General features: G+C 45.1%; 1 protein-coding gene across 1 annotated transcript in view; it reads left to right on the top strand.

Annotated features, from left to right (window-relative positions):
- Positions 1–6,039: 6,039 nt before the first annotated feature.
- Positions 6,040–6,576, top strand: part of LOC119271250 (bidirectional sugar transporter SWEET4-like) — a 2,686-nt gene continuing 2,149 nt past the window's right edge. The window contains exon 1 of the mRNA XM_037553153.1: positions 6,040–6,143. The gene's annotated coding sequence lies outside the window, so the exon portion shown is untranslated. The remainder of the gene's footprint in view (positions 6,144–6,576) is intronic.

Here is a 6,576-nt window from a genome sequence, read left to right as displayed (position 1 = left end):
CATCACGGCAAATTGTTAGGCTAGTCATAGTGGGAGTAACTTAAGTAGTAACATAACGCACTTCAAGAAATTTTTGCTTATGTGGCATGTAGTTAATGAGGAGAGAGATGTTTAGAGTAATATAATATGTTACTGTAACATAGCGCTTCCCAAAAAAAGATGAGTCTACAAGCTAATAAATGAACTCGTCTATAACACTACTATTATGTTACTTTGCATTATGGAGGTAGTAACTTAGACTAGTGTCATATGCATGACACTAGTATAAGTTACTCCCCATTATGACCAGCCTTACAGAGATGCGTTGAGCGCAACGCAGGGTATTGCCACCAAGACAGAACAACAACCTTTTGTGTAGGCTTGGAGAATCTAAAGCACCGAAGAGTAAAATCAAATACAATGTTCTAATGGTGACGGAGGATGGGTGAAGATCATTCCTGAAGATGGTAGCATTTCGCGAGCCCCATATCTTTTAGAGAATAGTGATGGCGAAAGTGCCACTAAGACACGTGTTGGAGCCGGAGGCCGCACTAACATGACGAAGATGAGGCCAGTCCAAAACAATGGACAAGAAAACCTATCTAAACATCTCATATCAGGGAAATCTATATCCGCGAAAAAAGCACTCATTCAGGAAAGCTATAGCTACAAATCAAAACCTGCTTGCATTGTACCATCGACACAACCAGCGAAGAGGGAGGAGGGGGGGGGGACGACAGAGAGAGGGGGGAGGGAGGGAGAGAGAGAGAGAGAACAGAATGCCTCCTGGAGACTACTGGTTCGGTGAAAGAAAGACAACATGGAAAGGAAAACAACCGAGGTGCATATAAAAAAAGAGTTAATACCACTATTAGTATATAAACTTGTAGTGGTGGGAACAAAATCATACAAAAACTTAAAAAAAACCCATAAAAGTAGTCTTCAACTTGCTTAACAGAACATTTTGCAACATTTCTGTTAAATCTGACGGCACACCGTTAACTGCCTGTTAACTGCAGCTCTCTCTCTCTCTGTTTGCGGGGGACCTGCTTGTCGGTGGGGCCGAGAAAGAGATACAGGGAAATAAAAATCTGGTACGGGAAGACTCGAACCTGAGAGATAGTGCAAGGGGCACGCGCATGATAACCAGCAGACCTAAAGACTGCATGTACGTTGATGAGGTAGGAAATATCCTATCAACTACTATTACAGAGATGAAGAAAGAAATAGAAAATTTAGAGCTGAGGGGGGCTTCGAACCCGAGACCTATGCTTTGCTTTTCCTGCTTTTTTCGCGCGTGACAACAAGCATTACTTCAATACTAGTATTAATTACTAAAATAAACATACATTTGTTGAGGGAAACATCAGGACTCTGCTACGTATTTCTTTCATTCAAATAAACAGTACAAGGGAAATGATTGGAATCAGCAGGCCGATCACGTGTAGCGTTCCGCCACTTGTGCAACCGTCATATAAAAGTCCCATCGGACCGCAGTGTACATCTTAATGCAACATAGGTGTTGCAAAACATCTGATTGCAACACGCTAAATGTTGCCAGACCCTGGAGTATTTCGTCTTGATCGGTTCCAAAGCCGCAGTAGCAATTCTCCTGACTCAATCCGCGCGTGACGCGTGCCACTGTCACCTTAACAATTTTTTTGCCACGTCGTTTGTGTTGCAGAAGTTCTTTCGCAGTAACACCCATGTTCCAAAAAAATTAAGACGAAAAAAAAATTCTTGCAACATCATCTATGATGCAGAAGTCGTTCCGCAATAACACCCATATTGCAAACAATTAGAATAAAAAAATAATAACTAGGTAACAAAAATTATGTTTGCAAATGTTTTTACAATATATGGTCTGTTACAAAGAAGGATTTTGCAATGATATCTTAGTTGCAATGATAAGGAAAGATCCGTGCCGCTGGACTGTGGAAGTGGCGGATCTTTTAGAAAGACCAGCCTACCGACGCGTAGTGTCGCCCATAGTACAAAGAGATTCCAAAATGAGAGGCAAAGAAACGGATAAAAACAACTACAGAGGTGAAAATAACATACAACAACATATAGCACAAAAAACAAGGGCTGTGAAAAATAATAGACTCCAAATATCATGTTCATGTAGCAAAACAGTGTCTACATATGTCCATGAATAGTCTAAATCTGTCTATAAATATGTCTATATACACTCGTATGTGATAAATATTGAAATATCTAAGAGCATCTCAAGCTTGTCTCCGGCTTGCCGAGATGCTCCAGATGCCCAAGCTTGTCTCCGGCTCCTTCTGTCCGTCTCCGACATGGCGGGCAACGGATCCGAATTCTTCACCTCCAGATCCGTCGACCCCGAGCTCATCCCACGCGGCCCCACGGTGGAGATGTCCGTTGAGCTTGCGCTCCGCCGCTCTCGAGAGGAGGCCTGTGCGAGGCAACGCTCAGACTCCTTCCATCGGGAATCCATTGTGTCCGCACAAATGGTGCATGGATCCGGCGCTAGGCCAGCCGTAGCTGCCTCGCCGGAGGCTGTGTGGTCCATCTGGCGTCTGAACGCCCTGGTGGACACGCAATCCCTCCGTTGGCGCGCGGAGCATGGTGATGCACCATGGGCCTCGTCTGACGAGTCCATGGCACAGCGTGCCCACCGTGCAAGGCAGCAGGCGCGGGAGACGGTGGCAACCCTTGCGACGGTGGCCGTCGGCGGGGCGGAGTCGCATTCTCCGGCGCCCCGTATGGCCCATCAGTCGGGGCACCGCAACCGCGTTGTGGTGGACGTCCGCGGCTCATCCCAGGACAAATTCGTCATCGACCTGACGTCCACTGGCATCGTTCGGGTTTCGGGCTCTGATGAGGAAGAGTAGGGCATGGGAGATGGCGGCGCCTCGAGTCCCGTGAGCCGGCTCGTGTCCTATGCCCTACTCTACCTTGTCGGCGACCGGCCCAACACTCTGAGGAGCGCAACCAGCCGCCAGACATGGCCACGGCGGAGACGGGCGAGCGGGAAACGGAACCGGGCGACCTCCGCCTAGATTAGGTTTCACGTTGCATGTAATAATATGGATTTGAGGCGCTTAGATTAGGTTTCACGTTGCATGTAATAATATGGATTTGAGGTTTCTAATTTGAGGTATCCGGATTTGAAATGCATTTTTTAAGGCGTGTCTGGACGCGTCTGCGGGCATTTGAGGGGTCGAATTTATCAAATCCGAATGTATATGCTCTAAAAAGATTTATATTTAAAAACAGAAAGAGTATAACAGTTTCAGTAAAGAAAATCAAGCACACCACCCAAGTACCCTGAAGAGATTCGTGTTCTCTTGGTAATGCCGTGGAAGAGCATACCTGAGGTATCGGGTTGGAAGGCCTGACCCAGCTATTTTTACAGTCGATTTCTTTTTTCATCTTCGTCACCAAAGTTAATAGGTCCGTTTACCTGTAGGCAGACATAGAAAATGGTTGGTAGGGCTGGTTATCGCGCTTGTGTGTTCGGCACAAGGTCCCAAGTTCGAATCTCTCAGCTCGAAGTAACACGCAATTAACGGTGCGCCGTCAGATTTAACAGAATTCTAAGTTGTTCGACTACTTTTTGGGGTTTTTAAATTCTTGTATGATTTTGTTCCCACCGCTACAAGTTGAGTGGACTAAAGCGTAAGTTGTTCGACTACTTTTTGGGGTTTTTAAATTCTTGTATGATTTTGTTCCCACCGCTACAAGTTGAGTGGACTAAAGCGGCGAATTGCTAATCCGTTGTATAATTTTTTTGGTACCGAAGGTTCGATCCCTCTCTTTTCGCTCCTTTGGATCATTTGGGACTTTCGAATTGGAAAGAATTTTAACCCCCGTATTTTCTCATACGTAAATGTACGAAACAAATTCAATAAAAAAACTGAATTTTTACTCCTCGCGTCCAGGATTTCGTCCTGGGTCATTAGATAAGAATCCAAAGATAAAGAGTGAAATAAAAAATATCACTACTGTATAAACAAAAAGCGCCGTCAGATTTAACCGAATTCTAAGTTGTTGGACTACTTTTATGGGGTTTTTAAATTCTTGTATGATTTTGTTCCCACCGCTACAAGTTGAGTGGACTAAAGCGTAAGTTGTTCGACTACTTTTTGGGGTTTTTAAATTCTTGTATGATTTTGTTCCCACCGCTACAAGTTGAGTGGACTAAAGCGGCGAATTGCTAATCCGTTGTATAATTTTTTTGGTACCGAAGGTTCGATCCCTCTCTTTTCGCTCCTTTGGATCATTTGGGACTTTCGAATTGGAAAGAATTTTAACCCCCGGATTTTCTCATACATAAATGTACGAAACAAATTCAATAAAAAAAACTGAATTTTTACTCCTCGCGTCCAGGATTTCGTCCTGGGTCATTAGATAAGAATCCAAAGATAAAGAGTGAAATAAAAAATATCACTACTGTATAAACAAAAAGCGCCGTCAGATTTAACCGAATTCTAAGTTGTTGGACTACTTTTATGGGGTTTTTAAATTCTTGTATGATTTTGTTCCCACCACTGCAAGTTTATGTACTAATAGTGGTATTAACTCTAAAAAAACAAGGTACATCTACGATGCTTTTTGCTTTCGCCTGTGTTTGGTCTGACTCCATTCGAAGCATCGTAGGTCATCCTGCATGCGGTTGGGGCCCGCCATGTGAAGCCAAACCAGGCAAAATTTCCATTCCGTTTCGTATCGGTTGGATTGGTCAGATGTTGTCAGAGACGTTGATTCCTCTTCAATGTAAAAGCCTCCCAGATTTGAATACAACACTGTATAAGCGTGGTTATACTTGCAATTTGAATTTCTTAACCAAACCGATGGTATAAATACTCTCTGAAAAATAAATACTCTGGAAAATTATGAAATTACTTTGATGGCTCTAGGGCCGATTGTCTTTGCTCTTCTAAACTTGTCAATGGTGTGTCACCGTGTGCAGCTGAAAATCCATGATCGTGTTAGTTTTTGCGAGAAGAAGCCATCACAGACGAAAGAGCTGCATAACGAAGAGCTAAACCTTATTATTTGTAACAGGCCCATGAGAAAGCCAGAGCTGCACCTATGTGACAAAGATGAGGCCAAAGGGCCAAATAACAAAGGAACCTACCATTGGCGCGCCAAAAACATGCAACCTATAACCTCACAGACAGACCGCAGGAAAATACACCATCGATCCATAAACACCGCCACAGATTGCATCGTAACATGAAGCCATCGCGAAGAGAGAACCCAGGAAACCGTATTCGATGGATCGACACCACAACCACCGTCAGCTAGGCGTTGCTAGAGAAGACTTTATTGTTCGGCGCCACCACCAGCGCCCCGAGTGCCGAAGAAACAAACAACTAAAATCTACCTTAATGCACCAAATTAGACAAAGCTACAACTCCATCGAATAGATCAGGGCATTCCCACACTCTCACGCCAACATAACCGGTGGAGGAGGACGGAAGAGAGGTTTATTCAGGTCGCCCTGATCTATTCGATGGAGTTGTAGCTTTGTCTCCAATGATTACACACGTACGCCGGAAGAGGGGTGACGGTGTAGTGCGCTAAAAAAGACATCCATAGGCACTAGCAGTCAGGACATATTTTTATAGAAGAAGCACACCCTTGTGAGGAATCAGAAATTCCCTCCCAATGGGATTCGAAATCATTTCTTGGAGATAAACGTTATGGTGACAAGAAAAATGATAATATCGGTTCGCTTGTGGATGTATAGCATTGGAGACAATAGTTCTTGGTGGTTAAATGAGCTAATTAAACGTCTTGCCCTGTGATTATTCGGGTCCATCCCATGGGATTGATCCATTGTGCTTTATCACCGTCACCTGAAAAGAAAAAGAAAAGTGAACAGAGAAACGGGCAGATTCCCTACGTACGTGGGTAGACCGACGCTCTCTCTCTCTCTCTCTCTCTCTCTCTCTCTCTCTCTCTCTCTGGACTTAGCTGGGGCCACCAGTCAGCGTAGAAGTAACAAAGAGCGAGTGGAGGCAGCTCTTCTGCTTTTTGCATCGCTGCGCAGAGCCAGCCAGCCAGCCAGCCAGCCGAGTAGTACGTACGTGACCCTCACCTGACCAAACCCCTCCACCTCCCTCCATTTCTTCTTCCCCAACCTAAACCCCCTCCTTCTTTCTCCCCTGCCGCAGCAGGAAGACGACGTACGTGTTCTTCCCCCCCTTTTGCACTTGTTCTTGCAGTTGTTCCAGATCTGGCCCATCGGAGGCCGATTTTCTCTTCCTTCCTTGCTGCAAGAGCTTTCTTGCACTTGTCGCGGTTCCTTAATTTGGTCGTCGGATCTGTACGTGCTCTGTTTGCAGGACCCTACAAGGTTTTTCTTGAGTTTCTTGCGGCTCTTCTTCGCAGATGGGCTCCGCTTCCTCGTGTGGCGAGTTTGTTTGCCGTTGTTCTTCGCTGATCGGCTCGTACGGGTGCTTTCGGAGGCCGATTCTGTAGATCCTTTGCTTCAATCGATTTTGTGTCTGCAACTTGTGCCTTCTGTCCTCTCTTGTTGGATCATCTGCGTTTCCTCTTGTTGATCCTCTTCTTGTTTTTCTCGAGCATTCAATCGACTCCTCTCTCTCTCTCTCTCTC

Source organism: Triticum dicoccoides, chromosome 3A, assembly GCF_002162155.2.
Source record: "Triticum dicoccoides isolate Atlit2015 ecotype Zavitan chromosome 3A, WEW_v2.0, whole genome shotgun sequence".
Lineage (NCBI taxonomy): Eukaryota > Viridiplantae > Streptophyta > Magnoliopsida > Poales > Poaceae > Triticum > Triticum dicoccoides.
Note: the sequence above shows the minus strand (reverse complement) of the source record. Positions and strands in the feature narration are given on the sequence as shown.